Source organism: Martes martes, assembly GCF_963455335.1.
Source record: "Martes martes genome assembly, chromosome: 3".
Taxonomy (NCBI): domain Eukaryota; kingdom Metazoa; phylum Chordata; class Mammalia; order Carnivora; family Mustelidae; genus Martes; species Martes martes.
Window position 1 is genome coordinate 82,285,196 of NC_137890.1, and position 9,864 is coordinate 82,295,059.

The window sequence follows — 9,864 nt, forward strand, 5'->3', positions numbered from 1 at the left end:
TTTCCTGAGGTTCCTCTTTTTGGGTCGGACCTGGAGGAACTGGGAGCGCCAGGATCCTTTCTGAATTTAAAAATCTCAATCCACATAAACCTGCAGGGAAACAGAACTGAGGCCGTCAAAATGGGTTCCAGGGAGAAAGATGTTTTCAAGGCTTTCAAAGAGCTTCTCTTTTTTGCTGTCTGCACACTCTCACCTTCAGAAAATGGGCAGGAAAAGGCCAGAGGACGACATGGTGATCCAGTTCTCCAGGTCACCAAGGGGGGGGCTGGAGAAAGCCTAGAGGAGCCTGGGGCTCCTGCCTGGGTAGATGGGTCAACCCACCCCTCACCCAGCAGGGCTCTGGGGGTCATGGAAGGAATATCAGGGGGTGTCACCAGAAGGGGTGTCTGTGGAGTCCAGTTTGAGGTCGTTGAGGTGTCAAAGGTTAACCAATGGGGTGAGGTGTACTTCAAGTGATTGAAGGGTCAACAAGGTCATTGGTTCAGGTTGTGGATTTAATTAATTACGGATTATTAGAATGTTGAGTTAGGGATGGGCAAACTCTTTTTTCTCAAAAGGCTTTGGTTTTTGGCCTTGCTGTCTCCGGTGTCTGTACCAGCTACTCAACTCCACCATGACAGTGTGAAAGCAGCCATAGGCCACGTGTAAAGAAATGAGTGGGGCTATGTTCCAATAAAACTATTTGTGGACACTGAAATTTTAATTTCACGTTATTTTCATGTGTCACAAAACGTGTGTGTGTGTGTGTGTGTGTGTGTGTGTGTGTGTGTGGCCTGAGGCTGTGTGGTTTGCTGACTGAGGTTTAAGTGACGGAAGTCAAAGTGGATGATCAGTGGGGATGTTTAATTTATAGGCAGGGTCACTGTGGACTCAGTGTTTATTAGCTTCATCTCTAAGAGTTCAAAGATGGTAAAAAATGATCACTGAGGATGCACATTTATAGTGAATTCATTGGAGGTCAGTGAGAGGTCTTTGGATGTTCATGGGCAACTGTCATCAGATGTTAATGGCAGTCACTGGAGGTCAGTGACAGTGAAAATGGCTGAAGGGCTATTGGGATTTGGAGTGGTAGTTTAAGTAATTGAGGGATCAAAAGAAGGAAGGTCTTTGAGGGCTCCTACTCAGTGCACTATAATGTATGTCAATGAACTGAACTTTTGTGACTGGTCATGGGTTTTTTGAGACTCAGGGAGGTGGGATACAGAAGTATCAGGTAACTTTGAGAAGATATGGATGTTCAGTGCAGGAGTCATGGACACTCTTTAGTCTCTGAGTACTCATGGATATTATTGGCAGTCATTAGGGAGTAGGGGATACCAGAGTATACAAGGAAGAGTCACTGTGGGATCATGAAAGGTCTTTGTGGACCCTGGTGTTAGTGGATGTCACTGGAGGTCAAAGGTCACTGGAAACTGATGGTTTAGGGGAGCAAATGCAACATTGAAGGGTCTTTGGGCCATCCATATCATCTATGGTGATGACTGGGAGGCAGGAGGGTTGACCCAGAAGCTGGGGATCTTCTGATTAGTGACTAAGGGTCTGTTTGTCCAGTGGGGGGATGTATCTATCTGTCCACCTGGCTTTTTGGGGTAACATTTACCTTGCTGAGAGCCTGGCTTTCTCATAGGCTGGGGTCTTCTTACTGGCAGGAGGTAATCAAGCTGAGTTCTGGCTGACTAATTGACTGGGTAGGTGGGGTATCTCTTTGTTGGGGTATCTATCTATAGTGGGGGGCTCTCTCTGTCCTTGAAGGATTTTGTCTTTTGGTTGGCTGGGATCACCTTCTAATTGGCTGGCGCCAGGGGGTGTCCATGTGTCTGACCACCGGTCTTTCTGGATGTCTGGCTGGGCATATTCCTATCTTTGTTCAAGAATCTGCCCATTTGTCTGGCTGTCTCTCTGGAGTCTGTTTGTCTCCCTGGGATTTGGTCCATCCAGAAGTCTGTCTAGCCAGGGGTCTCTGTGTCTGCCTGTTTGGGGATCTTTCTATCTGGTTCAAAATCTTTTGGCCTATGGATAGAATGACTGAGGCTGTGGCCCACCTGTCATGGTTTCAGCTGGACTGGCTGTATTTTTGGTGTATTGTCACCCTAACTCCATGCCCACCTCTCATTGTTTAATTTGCCTGCTCCACTGACTAGCCCTCTAGGTCACTCGGGATATCCAAATGCTCCTGGCTTGCAATCTCCTCAGCTCAGGCTGGGGGATGGGAAGACCCATGGGAGTTCCTCCAGTAGCCTGGCCTGTCCCACCTCTCCCTTTTCCCAGAGAATTGCATGCTATGTTCTTACAATGAAATTTGCCTCTGGTAGGTGCCCTTTTGTTCACCCTATTGGTAGCAATCCCATGAAGTGGGAGCAGCGGGCACTGTCCTTGGAGATCCTAAGTAACTCAGTGCCTACATGCCACATGCCAATCTGCCTATTTGCCTGCTTGGAGTGCTCACTCAACAGTGCCAAATGAACTGGGTGCTGGAAGGTGCTTGGGTAAGCTTTCTTAACACTGTGAGGAACCCACGCTGAGCCAATGTTGCAAAGGAAAAAATTGTTTATAATGGAGAAACAAAGATACCACTTTAACCCTGGGAGCTTGTTGGGAGATACTTTGAGGCTATTGATAATACTACTGTACAGTTCTTCTCTGGCTTTTTTTGATAGACCAAAAAAGCGCTTAAGATATTGGGAAAAAATTCTCCCATTGCTCCTGTTAAGAACCTGCAGGCTCAATGGGCTGACCTGTTGGTCCATCCACAAGTGTGGTGCTTAGCAAACGAAAAATGACACTGTCTCCAATAGGGGCAGCTTGGGCCCACCAGTGACTACAGCTAACTACCTTTGGGTGGGCTTTTGTTAGTCTCCTCTAATTCTCCTCAGGGCTTCTGGATTTCAGTGTTCTGAATTGAGGATCCCTCCTGGTCCCTTTCTGGGGGCGGGGGGCAGGCAGGCAGCTTAGAGCTGGGGGAACATAGCGCAAGGAGAAAACCACCCTACTTACTGCTTCTCAGTCCCATTGCCAACCCACATGACCTCTTTGTGGAGGCTGGTTTTTACCCCTGGGAACTGCCCTGTTGTTCTGCCTCACAGAGGGAGAAGGAAAGCCCTCTTCCTCATCTTTAAAAAATGATATCCTTAAAATGTTCCTATCAACCAGCCCCACTTCTTCCAGGGCAGAGCCTGGGTATCTTCATCACCTAGAGTGAGCCCCAGATGCTAGTCCATGCCTTTGGAGTAAATGAACTCAGTCCTGGGCTCTCTGTGCCAATAGCTTCAACTGCTGTAAACTCTAGGCAAACAAACTCTGACAGTGATGCTAGTAGCATCCTGGGGCCTCTGATCTGGTCGCCCTGCATCCTTGGCTTGCAGCTTCCATACCCAACTTTAGCCCAGCCCACACACACCTCTGTGTGTGTGTGTGGCACCTTATTTGGAAGAGACCAACTAGTCATGTTCTTTTAAGCTTAGTCTGGCTGGAGTCCTGCATAGCTAAGGGCTCTTCTATGGGTGCTGAATGCAGAGCCCATGGCATCACAACCAAAGGGAGGTACAGATCTTCTCCATTGGCATCTGCCACTCAATTATAAAACCAGAGAGAAGTTAAGTGCACATCTATGTATGGGCAAGTATGAACATCTCTGGAAGGATTTCTGTAATGAGACCAACAGCAAGGGCAGGGGGCATCTCATGCTGCTGCTGCTCAGTGTTCTCAAGTCCTAGCCAATGCACTATGGCAAGGAGAAAGAAAGGCAGGGGTCTGTCAAAAATACGGTGTAACTGGCACATGGCATAATCAGCTGGAAAGTTAGAAAATCTTATGAAAGACCATAAAGGGTTAAAAGAAAATTTAATAAGGTATCCAGTTGAAATATAATACACACACACACATCACACATATACATATAGAAATCATTTTCCTATATAACAGCAAAAATGAATTTAAAACTGTAATGCAAAAAAACCCTATTAATTTTTTTTAAGATTTTATTTATTCATATGACAGACAGAGATCACAAGTAGGCAGAGAAGCAGGCAGAGAGAGAGGAGGAAGCAGGCTCCCTGCTGAGCAGAGAGCCCGAGGCGGGGCTCGATCCCAGGACCCTGAGATCATGCCCTGAGCCGAAAGCAGAGGCTTTAACCCACTGAGCCACCCAGGCACCCCAAAACCCTATTAATTTCTTAAAAAACAGGCACCAAGTTCCAAACCCCTATTGAATTAATAGAGCTTAACAATGATACTAATGTCTGCTACCATCACAAAAAAGACACCTACACATTATCATTCTCCTGGTAAAAGAACACAACACTCCACCCACCAAGTATTCCCACCAACAAAATTCAAACCTGTACCTGATTGAGCCTTTAGATCTAAATGTTAATTCAGAGGAAACAGAAGGGCACAGAAAAATGTTAAGTGACACAACAAAGACAAGACCAGAGACATCCAGACTGTGGAAACTCTGTACGGCAAATAAACCAGTTTCCTAATTGAATAAATTACAAAAAAAAAAAAAAAAGAGAGAATCCTACAGGTTAAAAGAGACTTAGGATGTTCACAAATACTGCAGCATTATTCATATTAGCCCCAAAGTAGAAACAACCCAAGTTTCATAAAGTGATAAATAAATAAAATATGGTATATCTATACAATGGACTATTACTCACCAGTAAAAAGAAATGAAGTATAATGCATGCTACAACAGGGATAAACTTTGAAAATGCACTGCTAAGTAAAAGGCGGCAGTAAAAAAACACCACATGTTGTATGATTCCATTTGTATGAAATGTCCAGAATAGACAAGTCTATGGAACAAGAGTAGATTAGTGGTTGCAAGGGCCTGAGGGTAGAGGGATGGTTGGCGGAGAATGGCGAGTGACAGCTAATGGGTATGGAGTTCTTTTTAGGAGGTACAAATATTCTAAAATTAGGGGCGCCTGGGTGGCTCTGTGGGTTAAGCCTCTGCCTTCGGCTCAGGTCACGATCTCAGGGTCCTGGGATCGAGTCCCACATCGGGCTCTCTGCTCAGCGGGAAGCCTGCTTCCTCCTCTCTCTCTCTGCCTGCCTCTCTGCCTACTTGTGATCTCTGTCAAATAAATAAATAAAATCTTTAAAAAAAAACACAAAAAACAAATATTCTAAAATTAGATTGTAGTGATGGTTGCGCAATCCTTTGAAAATGATAAAAAAGTTTAATTGTATATATATATTTTAATTGTATGCCTTATTTAAGGTATAGGGTGAACTGTGTGATATGTGAATTATATCTCAATAAAGCTATTTAAAAAGAGTGACAACAAAAAAAAAATAAAAAGAGTGACAAGTTACTTTTCAATCATTTGCAATGAATGGACCTCATTTGGATCCTAGTTCAAACTAACATACTGTAATCAGGGAAAACTCAACATTAACTGGATATTTGAAATAATGTTTGGATTATACAATATATAAAATATATATTTGGAATAATTGGTTCTTTAGACATGACAATGGTATTGTTATTCTTGTTGAGTCCTTATCTTTTGGAGATATATACAGAAATATTCATGGATGAAATGAGGTCAAGGATTTGCTTCAAAATAAACAAGTGAGTGGATATACAGAGTAGGTGGGGCTACGAAGGAAACCAGATGGTCAACATTGAGGTGGGCTCATAGACTCATTGTATGGTCCTTTCTGCTCTTGTATGTTTGAAATTTTGCACAATTAAAATATTTAAATCAATCAGGATAGAGGTGAACAATCATTTCTATAGAAAAGAGAGCAAACAGGTCAGAGAACCACATACATACAAATGGCCAATAGTATTTAAAAAGATGCACAACCTCCATCATAATTAAAGAAATACGAAATCAGCTGGGGAACCATTTTGCACCTAGAGCTTGGCCAGATGTAAAGTCTGATTGTACCCAGTGCCAGCAAGGACACAGAAACAGGTACTCAGATCTATTGACAGTGGCCAGAAGAGCCTCTTGGAGGACAACAATTCAGCAGCATCTATGATCATTTTAAGACTTTATTTATTTGAGTCGGAAGGAGTGAGAGAGAGAGAGCACAAGTGGGGACAGAGGGAGAGGGAGAAGCAGAAGCAGACTCCCTGCTGAGCAGGGAGCCCAATGCAGGGCTTGATTCCAAGCCCCCTGGGATCATAACCTGAGCTGAAGGCAGATGCTTAAACCAACTGAGCCGCCCAGGTGCCCCATCTATGATCATTTTTTTTTCTATGATCATTTTTAAGACAAAATTCCACTCATCAGATATACTTGTTTAAGTGTACACAGAGGTATGTTCAATGATGTTCTTGAAGCAAGGTTTCTGGTAGTAAAAATAGAAAACAACTGGAATATGCAGCCATTAAATAGGAGGTGGAGTCACTCATACTGGATATCCTCGATAACCTAGAGGTAGCTGAAAGAGATCATTAAAGGGAAAGACAGGAAGTTTCACAATGGTGTATACAGCATGATTTTTGGGTTAAAAAAATACCATGAAGAGAAAACATCTGGTCATATATTTTTTAAGTCAAGAGTCCATAGGTTCTGGAGAGTAGGGTGGGATTGTTGGGGGCACAGGAAAGAGGAAAGTGGTTTCTTTTTCACTGTGCATTTGTTGTTGTTTTTTCTTTCTTTTTTTAACCATGCGGGTGTGTTACTTTTGTAATTTAAAGAAGTTACCGGTATTGGAGAAGTACTTACATCTTCAAACTCTTGAAGTCAATCAGACAAAATCAAAGTACCTTCCCTGCACTCCAAAGAAAACTGGGCAGAGAACCCGGAAAGGAGCTCACAAAAATGGTCAACAAGTAAATGAAATGTCTACCCACAGTAGCACTAAATTCTCCCTCCTCCCCGGATCTCTAGTGCACCGTTCTCTCTAGCAAGGCACCAGTTGAATGTTTACCCTCCTGGAGATAATGCAGTTCATATGTCAGCACAAGGCCCTTCCCCTTCCTTCTGCACACTGGTAGCATATCCCAAATGGGATGTCACCATGCTTTTTATTCAACACTTTATCTTGAGGTGCTCAGTGGCTGCAGTGCACCACTCTGTGGATGCACCCTAATTTATTTAACTTCAGTGCTATGATGGACATTGAGGCTGTTTCCCTGCTTTTGCTGCTACAAACAATGGTACAGATCCTTGCACGTGACCACTGTGTACCTGGTGTACAGGCTGGGCACATCCTTAGTTCTGACTACTGGATCAAAGTAGAAATTATAAAATCTCCCCACAAAGTTTTACATCTGTTAAACAAAACTCAACTCCCCACACCTTAATGGACCATACTGAACCTTCTTCATCTTTGCCAATTTGATAAAAGTGGTCTCCTGCTATAAAATTTTTGGTAGTAAATACCAAAAGACGGACTTGCGCATCTCCTTGGATCAGAAATTCCCCTTCTAGGAATCTACCCTAGGAAAGAATAAGGGATAGTGGGCAAGATGTTCACTGCAGCCAGTTTGGTGGAACAATGCCAAAATGTACCTCATATTGTGGTTGAATTTTCATTTCTTTTTGCACATGAAAACATACCACCACCCCTTGGCCCTAACTCTCAATGGCTTTCAACCACCACTAATGGTTGGCATGTCTCTCCTTCATTAACTTTAAAAATAAAACCAGCAGTTGTTTTGCCAGCAACAAATATGTTTATTTGGGAGTAGTAGAGAACTACAATCCAAGACAAGCATGGTAAGGCAAAACCATAGGCAAGTCCAGAGAACAAAAGAGAGGAATGCTCTTTTATGGAGGAAAGTGAGAAGCTGGGAGGGCTGTTATAAACAAAAAGAACATTAGAGTAAACTGGGAGTTCAAAGGATAGTTGCTTTTCATTGGCTGAGTTGTGACTGTCTCTCATTGGCTGGGCTGTTGCCAGAGAAGTAGAAAACCTTTCCTCTGTTGGAATACCAAACAGCTAACCCATAGCAGGGACTTACAAGGTTTCTCTTCTATTTGGGTCTACAATTAAGGAGTTTAAGGAGTGGTAGGGCATGAGATAGCTCCCTGCTGGCTTTCCAACTTTATTGTAAAGGAGGCTCCCTTTTATTTTCACACCTCAGCCTTTTTACTGAGATTTTTAACAACTTAAAAATATGAAAAATGCTTTAACAACAATACACATTTGTAATTATTTTCCTTTTAATCCTCTGTGAAAAACTTAAAACATACATCAAAATAGAAAGAATATTATAACAAACTCTCTGCGTCATCTAAACCTGACAATTAGTATTTTGCTTCAGCTTTTTCTCCCTGCTGAAGCATTTTCAAGCAAGTATCAGGCTGATATTTCACCCCTAAATACTTCACTATGTCTAAAAACTTAGAACATTTTCTAAAGGAACTCCAACGTTTCTTTAGAAAATGTTCTAAATTTTTTAGATTTTTTTTTTTTTAAAGATTTATTTATTTATTTATTTATTTGAGAGGGAGATTGAGAGAGAGTGAGCTCATGAGAAGTGAGAGGTCAGAGTGAGAAGCAGATCCCCGCTAAGCAGGGAAGGCTGATGTGGGACTCCATCCAGGGACTCCAGGATCATGACCTGAGCCGAAGGCAGTTGCTTAACCAACTGAGCCACCCAGGCGCCCCATAACTTTTATTTTGAAATGTCATATTTATATAAAAGTTGCAAAAACAGGGCAATCTGTGCCCTCATGCCCTTAACTTGGATTCCCCACGTTAGTATTTCTGAATATTGAGAAAAATACTAGAACATGAAAATCAGTTGCAGACATGACAAAGGAAAACCTGGTCACAAAGGCCCTCTACTCTCTCTGGGCCACTGCTCTCTGGCCAGAGGAGATACTCAAATGGTAAGCACCAAAACCCACACCCACTTCTGTCTTCTCCTTTGTCCTTCACATTTCAAAATCATATAAGAACTGATTTCTTCCTTAAAAAGTCAAATAAAAGATGCATAAATATCCCTTTAAGCCCTATACCATGCCTCAAATCCAAGGCTCCCTGAGAGTCCTCAGGATATCATCTGTGCAATACATAAGGCACTACAGTGGACATTTCCCACAACTTATTTATTTCTTGTTTTAATTACTGTTATTTTATTGGCTCACTTTCTAAACTCCCCTGCTCAAATACCCAAAGCTGTACCTAAGCTGTCTGTAGCAGCATCACAGTGACCACTTTTGACCCTAGGATAGTGACTCAAGAAGTAGAACTTTCAAATGCTTAGAAACTCTACCAGACTGCCATCTGAAAAGCCTTTACCCACAGGCTCTTCCACCAGCACAGTGTAAGGGGTTGTTTCCCCCAGTATCATTTGACAATAGCTATCACTCACATCCAGTGGCTAAACACAGCTGATGAGCAAAACGTGGACCCAATTGTCTTTCATAAATCCTTCCACTACTGGTGAGCCCAAGTGTGCTGGCTTCTCAAAGGCCTCTTTAGCAGTGGAAGCCACAATAAAGTGAATAATAAATAGTTTGTCTCTTATTTTCCACCTATCCCTAAGAGCTGGCCCCCAGCACAAAGGCCTGCTGAGACTTCTGTGCTGTTAAGAAAATAAAATGCCAGTGACTAAAAGCCTGCTCTAGGCTTGGTGAAACAGTGAATGCAGCCCCAGGCCTCATGGTGCTTACCTAGGAGGATGTTCAGAGTAAGCAGGGGAGCATCAGCCTCATGCCTATGATGTCTGCAAGAGGTACAGGGGGATACAGTAAACAGGAAGGGCAGGAGGCCCACAGCTCCTGAAGGTGAGAAATGAGGACATGTAGTTGGATGAATGGTGGCTCCAAAACATACGTCCACATCTTAATTCCTGGAGCCCATGATCTTATTTGAGGGGAAAAAAAAGTCTTTGCAGATGTGATTAAGTTCAGAATCTTTAAAATGAAGAGGTCATCCTTGATTTTCTTT